The following is a 12,283-nucleotide window of genomic DNA, read 5'->3' on the forward strand; positions in this document are numbered from 1 at the left end:
ATCAGGGTGCCAGCTATGGTCAGGTTCTGGTGAGAGCTCTCTTCTTGCTGTGCAGATTTCCCACTCCTTGGTATATCCTCACATGGCAGAGGGAGACCAGGAGAAGGAGACCAGACTTCTTCTTCTTATAAGAGTACTAATCCGGGATCTCTGGGTGGCGCAGCGGTTTAGCGCCTGCCTTTGGCCCAGGGCGCTATCCTGGAGACCCGGGATCGAATCCCACATCGGGCTCCCGGGGCATGGAGCCTGCTTCTCCCTCTGCCTATGTCTCTGCCTCTCTCTCTCTTTCTCTCTGTGACTATCATAAATAAATAAAAATTAAAAAACAAAAAACAAAAAAAAAAAGGAAAGAGCTTCAACTTTCCATTTAAAAAAAAAAAAAAGTACTAATCCTATTATAGGGGCTATACTCTCATGACCTCATCTAAACCTAACCACTTTTCAGAGGCCCCAAAACAATCACACTGGGGGGCTAAGGTTTCAACATACGAATGGGGGTGGGGGAGGAGAGAAACATGGAGTCTATAACAAAAGCCAACAGTGAACTATTTTTCAAGTGAGGCTATCCAGGACAGAGTGATGGCCATACTGTGTGCAGCAGGTATAAAGGAGCTAGCTTACAGGCCATCCCACATTCCAGTTCACGAACAAGACATATCCTGCAAAATCTAGCAGCACAGAAAAGTATGGTCATTCCAGAGGATGCCTTGAAGATCAGCCATCCTGAGCGACATGGATTCCTGGCCTGGGACCAGGTAGAGAATCAGGCTCAGAAGTTTGCAGGTAGCAAACATCAGTAAGGGAGAAATAGTAGATGTGTCCTAGAGGCACTGCCTGGGACAGGCTGCAAGTTCACCAGTTACAGACAGAAAAATCAGCATGGGGAGGCTAGAACTATAAACACAAAACCCCTCCTCCCACCCATTGCCATTTTAGGGGAAGAAACATGGGAGGCTACTGGACCACATTTCTCTTTAGGCAATTGCCTAAAGAAGCTATTTAAATTCAATTGAGGCTTTTTAAATTAAATTGGATGAGATAAAATTTAAACTGAATGGGACTAAAAGCCAGATTTTACCCAGTAACCTGCGGGGTGGGCTCCGGGGAAAATTGGATCATGCAGCCACAAGGAAGGCATTACATTGTCTCTGTAGTATGAGTTAAATTCATGCCTCTGCAAAACAGCCAGCCTTGGTTGCATGCATGTTTTGAGGATGAGGGACATTTCATCCTCAAAACAGCCCCGGGAAATCAGTGCTCTGCTTGTCCCCATTTACAGATGAAGAAGGAGAGGCACAGGATGCATGATAAAAACTTTCCATGATCCCAGAACCAGTGAGTAATGTATCAGGACCCAAACCCAGATGAGACTTGGTCTAGAATCCATACGTATAACCCTTACCTTACACAGCCCCTGATCAGAAGACAGTTAAGCAGAAGGCCTCAATAATCAGGAAGGCCATTCAAGCAAACAGAAGATACCATATAAAACTTTCATCTCAAAGCATTAAGCAAAAATGCTCTACCAGCAAGCAAAGCCATGTGACTTCTTATGTCTTGTGTCTGGTGATACAATCTGCTCTCAAAATTTAAAAAAAAAAAAAAAAAAGTTAAAAAGCAGCAATAATAATTACAGATGAGATAAGAACAGTTAAGAGAAAGAAAAAGCGCAGTTGGAAGAGGTTCCCTGTGAGAGCTGTATTTTTAGGGAAAGAAAGACAGGAGAAGACTGATTTTTTTCTTCCCACGACTCTGGATCAAACTGAGGTTTGATTAAAGAATGACCTTGACCCAGAACAAGAATAATAAAAGACAATTTCCAGTAAGTATGCTAGCTCGAATTAATGATTTACTTTTTATTTTTAAACCAAATTCAGTAGAGATTTACATGCATTAGGTTACAATGATTAACATTTGAATTTTGACCTTGAAATAATCTTTACATTGTAAATTCTTAATGATCAAAACAATGTTCTCAGTGATTAAAACATATTAGTGATTAATTATTAAAGGAGAATAATTGCAAATACACATTCCTAAAATCTCAAGGCTTTTAAACTATTTGTACAAATGATTGGACATTTTTTTTAAATTTGCTTAAAAAAAAAAACCTCCATCTGATTCACATTTTCATCATCAATATAACACAAGAGAAAAGATACTTCTCACAAACTAGAAACATACACAACTACCTGTGATCCCATCAAAGCCAAAGAGAGAAAAGAAGATTGTTCTGTCAACCTGTTCTGTATCAACGAATTAATGTTAAGAAATAATCCAAGAACTTCTTAAATAAGGCTAATAAAAGGTCTGCAGTTTGATCATTTTTCTTTAAGAAATCACTTTATCAGTTTTGTTATCTATAACATAGAGTCAGACATGATCTTAGTGCTATACCTAACATGTCCAAGCTGAGAACATGACAAGTGATGCTACCGAGCAAACTAGATTTGCCTGAACAATTTTTAGTGAGTAAGAAGGTTTCAATAAATGACTATACCCCATACCATAGAGAAATAATACTCAACCAGATGCTAGCCTCATGAATTTTAAGCCATCTTTCCCAATGCCATAGTTCTTCTTAACTTGGATGCACTTGCCTGGAGTAGGTTTCCTCTGGACAGAGGGAACCCCAGAGTATGTACAAGCTGGGGCTGACTATGGCGTCCCAGGGTTAAGGCTGTCCCAGGGCCAGGACAAGGACCTCTCAGGGGCACCAACCTCCTGACAACTGAACACAACTGGCCAACTCCTTGGGGAAAGACACAAAAGCATTCCCTACGATCTCCCCAAATCTGCCCCTTGTCTGTGGGATCCCATCAGAAGTGACAACATTTAATAGAAAAAGAGAAAAAAAAAGAAAAGGCAATTTGCTAAGGAATTGATCTATGTGATTTTCTGAGTGGTCAAACATTACTTTTCACAATTTATTCTATGTTGATCATTGATCTATTTTTTCAATATAAAGGAATGATATTTGAATTTTTACCTATATTAATTTTCTATTGCTGCATAACAAATTACCACAAACTTAGTGGCTTAAAGCAATACTACTTTATTAATTTCATAGTTTCTGGATGCTAGGACTCCAGCACATTTTTAACTGGGTTCCTTGTACTGGGTTTGGACTAAATGTTTGTATTACCCCAAATTCATATGCTGAAGCCCTAATCATCAATGTACTGGAAACTTTGGGAATTAATTAGCCTTGGATGAGGTCATGAGGGTGAGTCCCCACAATGAGAAAAGTGCCTTATAAGAAAAGGAAGAGACTGGAGTTCACTTGCTCTCTCTGCCATATGAAGACAGCAAGAACGCGGCCATCTGCAAATGAGGAAAAGGGTGCTCACCAGGCACCCAACCTACCAGCACACTGATAAGATCTCAGAAAGGGAGAAATAAACGCCTGTTGGTTAAGCCACTTGGTCTATGGTACTTCTGTTATAGTAGCCTGAGAAGACTAAGACAGTCTCACAAGGCTGAAATCAACTTGTTAGCCAAGTACATCATCATTCAGAGGCTCAGTGAGGGAAGATCTACTTCCAAAGAGCTTCAAGTTAAAAAAATAATAGTAAAATAAAATAAAAAGAGCTTCAAGTTGTTGACAGATTTTATTTCCTTGGGGCTGAGGTATGACTAAGGTCCCTATTTTCTTGCTAGCTGTCACCTGGGGACCACTCTGAGCTACTAGAGGGTGCTTTCAAGCCCTTGCTCCATGGCCTTCCCCAGAGCCCCCTCACTCTTCAAACCTATCTCTTCAGAAGGCACTCAGTCCCTTTCAATGGCTCACCTGATTAGGCCAGGCCCACTTAAGATAACCTCTCATTTGATGAACTCAAATTCAAGTGATTTGGAACCTTAATTATATCTGAAAAACCCGTTCACTTATGCCCCTTAACTTACCTTAATCATTGTGTTCACAGTCCCATCACACTCAAGGAAAGGGAAGGACATAGGGTGTGTGTACCAGGGGGCAGAAATGTGGGGCCAGTTGTACTGACCTGGTTCCTCTGGGGAGCCCAGAATAATACACATGGTGATTCTCCAAGTTATAATTCAGGCTCCACTGTATGTCTCTCCAAACCCAATCTGTCCTTTATTTTACTTGCTTTCAGGCAAGGAGAAAAATGGTAAGCCTCTTAAGGATTTTTGAATGTTCAGGGCAGCCTACAGGGTCCCAGCAAAGGTATATTATTCCATGCAATCTTGAGGCTGTACTTGGTCTGCTTTACACAGAAGCCAATGACTGTCTAGTCCCCTTGATGCTACTTTTCTGCCGGCACAATTTGTATCCTCTTAGCCTAATGACATAGAAAGTGGGAGACAATAAAGAAAACAGGGAGTGTCTCCCTCTCTGATTTCTTCCCATTTAGTTTTCCCTCCCTTCCCCTATGATCCTCTCTCTTACATTCCATATAGGAGTAAAACCATATGCTAATTCTCTTTCTCTGACTGACTTATTTCACTCAGCATAATACCCTCCAGTTCCATCCATGTTGATGTAAATGGTAAGATTTCATCCTTTCTAATGGCTGAGTAATATTCCATTGTGTATATAGACCACATCTTCTTTATCCATTCCTTTGTCAATGGATATATGGGCTCTTTCCATAGTTTGGCTATTGTGGACATTGCTGCTATAAACATTGGGTTGCTGGAGGGGAGGTGGGTGGGAAGATGGGGAATTGGGTGATGGACATTAGGAGGGAACATGTTATTATGAACGCAGGGTGCTATGTGCAACTGATGAATTACTGAATTCTACATCTGAAACTAATGATTAGCTAACTACATGTTAGCTAATTGAATTTAAATTAAAAAAATAAAACAGGGAATACTCTTGTTGCACAGGATACAATAATCACTCAGATATTTTTAGCTGTACATAACTGAAAACTTAACAAAAAGGAGCTTAAACAATAATAAAGACATGAATTACTTCACATAGCAAGAGATCTGGGATCGGGGAGAGGGGAAAGAGAGAGAGGGAGGCTCCAGGGTTGATTATTCAGTTGCTCATAAAGAACTTTCCCTGTTTCTTCTTATCTTCTTTCTACTCTGTCATCCACAGGGTATGGATTTAGGATGACTCCCCTCATAGTCCCAAAGAGGCTGCCAAAGGTCCGGGCATCACACAGAAATGACAACATCTAGAAGCACAAAGGTACTATTCCTTCTCACTTCCCTCTTTTTACATTACAGAATAGAGCATGAGGAGACCTACATTATGCTACAAAATACAGTGAAAAAACACCAATACTTCACAAACTCTTCCAAAGAAGAGGAAAAACTTCCAAACTTATTTCATGAGGTAAGATTATCTAATTACTCTAATACCAAAACCAGACAAGGCTATTAAAAGAAAAGCATAGACCAATATCCTTTATGAACATAGATGCAAAAATTAGCAACAACATATTAAGAAACCCAATCCAACAACATATAAAAAGGATTATGCTCCATGACCAAATGGGATTTGTCCCAGGATGCAAGATTGGTTGATATGAAAATGAATCAGTGTAATATATTTTATTAAGAAAATAAAGGACAAAAACCACATGATAAGACACAGAAAAGGCATTTGGCAAACTCCTATACCCTTTTATGATTAAAAAAATTCAATAAAGTAGGAATAGAAGGGAACTTTTTCAATGTGATAAAGGGCATCTGCCAAAACCCATGGCTAACATTATACTTAATGTGAAAGACCAAAAGTTTTCCCACTAATAGCAGGAAGAAGACAAGAATAAGAGAGTGACTGCACTTATTGAGGTGAGCACTGAGCAAAGGATAGAATTTGCAGATCCCTATGTTATACAGCTGAAACGAATATAACATTATATGTAGTACATGATTGCTAAATAATCTGTGGAATACAGAAGGGGAACAAAATCATTACTCCTTTAAGAAATAATTTATTCCTTACATTTTAAAAATATTTTCAGTGACTACATTAGCAATATTAATTTTATCTGTAAAATGACTATTTTTTGAGAACTTTACATGGCTGCTTCACTCAATAGGTGGATAAATGTGGTTATAAAAGTCACCAAAAAGAGCAGTGTCATTTGCCTTATTTCTTTACAAGATTGTTTCTATTTTCCAAAACTCTGAGTCCATTCCCAGGATATGTGTTTATGTTAGATGTATAAACATCTAACAGATGTACATACAGCATGGTTGTAAATGCCATCCATTGTATGTTGTAGTGTGTTGAATGGAGTTGAAATGAATCAGAATATGCTACACCAAAATATGTCACTTTAGCACAGGGCTTTTTGGGCTGCAGGCAATTGAGAAACAGTAGACGCAAAAGGAACACTCTGCCCTCTTTCCTTCTGACTAAAATCAGGGCATAAATTTCTATTTGTAAAGATGTTCCTCCCCCAGCCCCTATACGAAGAATTCTTAACCACCAAAGTCTCCTATCACTGGAGATTGCCAACTTTAGTCTGCATAACAACCCCTACTAAATGGCCCTTCTTTTCCCTTAGTTTCCCCATATATTTACTTTCCCAAAATTTACCCTCTTCCCAGAAGCCCAAACCCCTTTTCCTTTGTCACTTCTCTACATTTATCACCTTTTTAAAAATGGTATATAAAGTCTCAAGCCTAACTATTTCTTTGGATTCTGTTTTCTATGTAGCCCCTATGTGCATACAAAATAAATATTTTCTCCTACTGATCTGTCTTTTGGAAGTTTAATTCACAGGCCCCTGTCACAGAACCTAAGAGAGTAGAGAAAAAAGTTTTTCCTCCCCAACAGTGTCCCCTCACCCACCTACTCACCACCAGAAGAAATGTCCAGGTCATCAGCCCCAGTACCTTTGAATGTAACCTTATTTGGAAATGAGGTTTCTACGGATGTAATTAAGTGAAGGATTTGAAAATGAGCTCATCCTAGATCAGCCAGATGCACCCTAAATCCAATGACAAGTCCTTTTTTAAAATATTTTATTTCTTTGAAAGAGAGGGAGAGAGAGAGACTTCGAGTGCAATCAGGGGCAGAGGGAGAAAATCTTGAGCAGACTCCATGCTGAGCACAGAGCCCATTGTGGGGACCAACCCCATGACCCCAAGATCATGACCAAGAGCTGGACACTTAACTAAGCCCCCCCAGGGGCCCCCCCAGTGACAAGTCCTTTTAAGAGAAAAGGAAAAACATACAGAGAGAGACAGAAAGAAAGTGATGTGACCATGGAGGCAGAGATGATGCAGTCACAAGCCAAGGAATCCTAAGGACTGCCAGAAACTAGGAGGAAGGTGTGAGATGGATTCTTCCTTACAGCATCCAGAAGGAACCAACTTTGCTGACACCTTGATTGTAGACTTCCAGCCTCCAGGACTGCTATTGTTTTGCTGAATGAATGAATGAATGAATGAATATATATTTATTTATTCATTTTAGAGTGAGCAAGAGAGTGTAAGCCAGGGGAGGGGCAGAGGAGGGGGAGAGAGAGACAGATAATCTCCAGCAGACTCTGCACTGAGCATGAGCCTGACACGGGACTTGATCTCACAACTCTGAGATCATGACTGAGCTAAAACCAAAAGTGTCACTTGACTGACTGAGCCACCCAGGTGCCCCTAAAATGCTTACTGTTCTAAGCCACCAAGTTTGTCATAATTTGTTATGGCAGCCCTAGGAAAGCAGTACATATGTGCTAAGGCAGGAAAAGAAAATGTTACCATAATACAGACCTGGTACTTCATCGTTGTCAGTCAAGCCCGTGGGAGGTGAGCAGATGTATTACAGCCAAAAAAATCTATGATTGGAGCATGCTGGGTGTGATTGCTTTGTGTATACCAAACACCAGGCAAATAACTAGGCCCAATTCAAAGCCAGTGACCAAGAGAAGTAACTCTCCAACAGAACCACCAAAGAAAGTATATATTCCATTAGATCTAGAGCAGGAGTCAGCACACTTTTCCATTAAAGATCCAGAGAGTTAATATTTTCAGATTTGTGAGCTGTATGATCTCTGTCAACAGCTACTCAACTCTCCTGTTGTGAGAGGAAATAGCCGTAGACATTGATAAACAAATAGACATGGGTGTATTACAATAAAACGTGATTTACACCCTTTGGGTATACACCCAAAGAAACTGAAAGCTAAGACTCAAACAGGGTTATTTGTACACCCATGTTCATAGCAGCATTATTCTCAATAGCCAAGAGGTAGAAACATCCCAAGTGTCCACCGTCTATGTTACATACATAGATGAGGATGTTATTCAGCCATAAAAGAGAAGGAAATCCTGTCACATGCTATGAAATGGATAAACCTTAAGGACATTATGCTAAGTGAAATAAGTCTGTCGGAAAAGGACAAATGCTATATGATTCCACCCCTGGGAGGTATCTAAAGGAGTCAAACTGTGAGAAGCAAAAAGTAGAATGGTAGTTCCCAGGGGCAAAGGGGAGAGGGGAGGTATTATTCAATGTATATCGAGTTTACGTTTTGCAAGATGAAAAAGTTCTAGAGATCTGTCATACAGCAGTATGAATATAGTTAAACTACTGAGCTGTACGTTTAAAAATGGTTAAGCTAAAAAAAATGGTTAAGATAGCAAATTTTAGGGTACCTGAGTAGCTCAGCAGTTGAGCCTCTGCCTCCAGCTCAAGTCATGATCCTGGAGTCCTGGGATCAAGTTCCGCATCGGGCTACCCACAGGAAGCCTGCTTCTCCCTCTGCCTATGTCTCTGCCTCTCTGTGTCTCTTGTGAATAAATAAATAAAATCTTTATTTAAAAAAGGTAACAAATTTTATGTTGTTTTTATCACAAAGGAAAAAAAAGCAGCAATGCAAGAAGAGTAAGTTCTGGAGATCTAATGTCCAATGCTTGCCTATAGTTAATAGTACGATTTTGTATACCCAAAATCTGCTAAGAGGGTAGATCTTAAGTGTTTTCATCACAAAGAAAAAAAATATATATATATGGTAACTATATGAGGTGATGAGTATGTTAATTAGCTTGATTGTCGTGATTATTTCATAATGTAAAAATGTCAGATCATCACATCATATACCTTAAATATATATCATGTTTAATTGTTAATTAAACTTCAACAAAGCCAAGAAGGAGCAATGAATCCATGATATGTGCCACATCATGGATGAACCTCAAAAACACAATGCTAAGTTAAATATTGGACAAAAAGAACACATAGTATATGATTCCACCTTTCTGAAATATCTAGGATAGGCAAATTATAGAGACAGAAAGTAGAAGAGAAGCGACCAGGTGCTGCGGAATGGGGAGGAAGGGGGGAGCTACTGATTAATGGACACAGAGTTTCCATTTGGGGTGATGAAGTTTTGGAAATAGACCAAGATGATGTTTGCACAACAGCATACTCAATGCCACTAAACTGTACGCTTAAAAATGGTTAAGATGGCAAATTTTATGTTATGCATATTTTACCAAAATTTTTTTAAGATTTGCATTTAGAAAAAAACAACTTTATTTACAAAAATAGGGAGTGGCTATAGTTTGCTGACCATTGATCTAGAGTATCACACTGAGAGGACTCTATGGTCTTACTCCAGAGCTACCCCAGTGTAGTAGCTATAAGGTAGTAAGTACTTGCCAGGAGCTCTGAGATCCTGTGCTATTTCCTTATTAGGACATATATATACACATCTGGAACACGGTGTGTTTCTACTAGGATGGTGTGTTTCTATTAGGTTGTGTGATATGAAAAAGCTTCCAAACCCTGTCACATAACTGCGCTGTGTATCTAGAAGAAAAAAATCGCAGAGGGACTGTCTGGCGGAGTGTGCAGACCAGTTCAGAACACCCAGTCCCAGTTTACTGCATTATTGTTAGTCACATCACTTCTGCTTGTGACCTCAATTTGATCCAATGATTCTAACTGGCTGGCTGTAGGATGTCCTGTATCCAAAAGCACGTCGCTTACAACCAAGACCAAGTGAGAGGACACTACACATTTGCAGATGGCTGCCACCATCCTTAGGTGTGTTTTCATCCAGAAGAATAAAGGTCCTCGTAGAAACAGACATGAAACGTGAGGCTCGAAGACATAATTCAATGTATAACAACCTGCAAACCAGCACAGGTTTATTAGACGGCTAATAAAAATAAATCATGGAGGTGTTTTTAAAATGACTTCCCATGTGTTGTGGTTACTTCTCGAGCATACTGTAAATTAACTGTGAAGTGCTACTTCCTGCAGGGATTTTTTTTCTTTCAGATATAAAGGGGTTATAAGGCTAAAGAATGCAGACACGCATCATGTCTGCAGAAATCATAAAAAAAGATCAAATGTAATATTTTCTTTCAACATGGGCGACTGCTTTGAGATTTTCCATTCAAGCAGCCTTGAACACAGCCTCCAGCGTTTGCCAATTACTCCTGACAAATACCATTTGGGCCTGAGTGATGTTGTAAGTGAAATAAAACAGTGGGAGGGAAAAACCAGAACATGATAAAAGGCATTTTTTTTTTGGTCTGCTGAGAACTTACTGTAAGTTATACATTCACGAGGGAAGGCCTTGCTTCCTGCCAGTGACGGACCCCATGTGATTTTGAGTTCTAAGGTGACTTTTGTTTGACAGTAATAGGAAGGGAAGACAAAACTCAGTTTTCATGTCCCTTAAAAGGGAGTCAGCTCTTTTTTTCCCCTCACAAAGAAAAAAAAATGTATATAAACAAAAGAAGGGATACCAGGCACTGTTCCCCATCATTCCACATAAATATGAGCTAATGCGCGGAAACAATGCCGTGAAATCAGCCTGGCCAGAACGCCCTCGGCTGCCAGCAGCTCCGCCTGGCTCAATCTGTGAGCTAGGAGCATGTCAGAACCCGCTGAGGGTAACCAAAGCCACAAGAAAGGAAAGGCACAGCCAGGATTCAGTGTGTAGTTGTCTGCCCTCACCCCCACCCCCAGAAACCCATGGATGGCCTGAAGCAAATAAGTCTGCCCCCAACCCCACTGCCTCATTCTTTAAGAGTCCAACCAAACTCATCCCTACTCTTACTCTCAGTTTTACAGGAAACCAGGGAGCAGTCCACAGAAATGACCTGAAAGAAGTTGTGTGGCTATAAAGACCACAGGGCATCAAGCAGACCAGGGCTCGTTTCAGCCCAGTCTGCCTTCTTGGGCAAGGAAGGGACTTTACCTAGTGACCCTACTCAGCTGGGCCTTCTTCATCTATCAGAGAATAGTACATGGTGAGGATGGAATCAATTCACAGATGGCACCCATCTGGTACCGTGCATGCCCCTCGTAGCTAGGTAGTAGCTGGCCCCTGGAAATGCTAAGTAAACACATGGCCACTCCAAAGGTCCCTGGATTCTTCCAGTTAAGGCCCACCAGTGATAATGCATCTATAGTAGCTCGGTGACTTCATAACAACACTGCTGCATTGGCATCTATTTTTTCCCTGTGAAGGTGAACCTCAGAAATGTGTTAAGGAGACTAGGGTTCCATAGCCAACCACCCAGCAGCTCCCCAGCATGGAGTGTAGATGAGAAACTGGCAGCAGCTGCTATGGGGTCACCAGGTACTGTGGAGGGAATGCGGAACAGCCATGGCCCAAAGTTAAAGGGGCAAAACCATGATAATTGCTCTCATAATCTGGCCTCGCAGCAGAACCCGCAGCTCTGCTCCACTCTCTACAGATGAGCCATCTCCAATGGCGCCTTTGTCAAGGACCAGCATCCCCCAGCTAAGCTATACAGATTGCTGAGGTCAGACAGACTGGCCCAGGAGACTGGTAATACTCAACGAAACCCAGTCCCTAGAGCTAGACACACTCCTGAGACACAGCTCTTCTATCTTTCATGGGAGCACAGGGCTTGTGACAGTGCAGACGCTGATTCAGTAAGGTCTGGCGGGTAGGGCCTGAGACTCTGCATTCCTAATAAATACTCCCAGGGGTATTGATACTATTGATCTGAGTTTCAACCTTTGAGGAGCAGTGTTCTATGTGACCCCAATAAAAGATGCTAACACCACTTAGCCTGCTGAGGGACAGCTTTTGATGGCCCTGGCCTCCCGTATAGACTCCTGCCACTAATAAACCATAAAAGAAAGAAGAGAGGTTCTAACAGTTGCCCATTGCCAGTGTTTGCTCCTACTGGTACCAGAGACACTGCCTTCTGAATAAAGAAACAATATTTCATCCTTCACGCAATTTCTGCTGATGACTGTGTCCATATGAGCCATGGCTCCCAACCTAGGCTTTGCTGTGGCTACCTGCTCTGAATATTGACCCACGACAATTAAAAAGAGCTTGTTATCCCAACCTGAGTACTC

At 40.9% G+C, this 12,283-nt stretch overlaps 1 long non-coding RNA gene across 1 annotated transcript; it reads right to left on the reverse strand.

Annotated features, from left to right (window-relative positions):
- Nucleotides 1-6,937: 6,937 nt before the first annotated feature.
- On the reverse strand, nucleotides 6,938-10,883 carry LOC125754113 (uncharacterized). The gene is made up of 2 exons (XR_007407542.1): nucleotides 8,587-10,883; nucleotides 6,938-7,359 (listed from the first exon to the last, which is right to left on the reverse strand). It is a non-coding gene; the product is annotated as an uncharacterized LOC125754113 (long non-coding RNA).
- Nucleotides 10,884-12,283: the final 1,400 nt, after the last annotated feature.

The sequence above is a fragment of the Canis lupus genome, chromosome 31, assembly GCF_003254725.2.
Source record: "Canis lupus dingo isolate Sandy chromosome 31, ASM325472v2, whole genome shotgun sequence".
Taxonomy (NCBI): domain Eukaryota; kingdom Metazoa; phylum Chordata; class Mammalia; order Carnivora; family Canidae; genus Canis; species Canis lupus.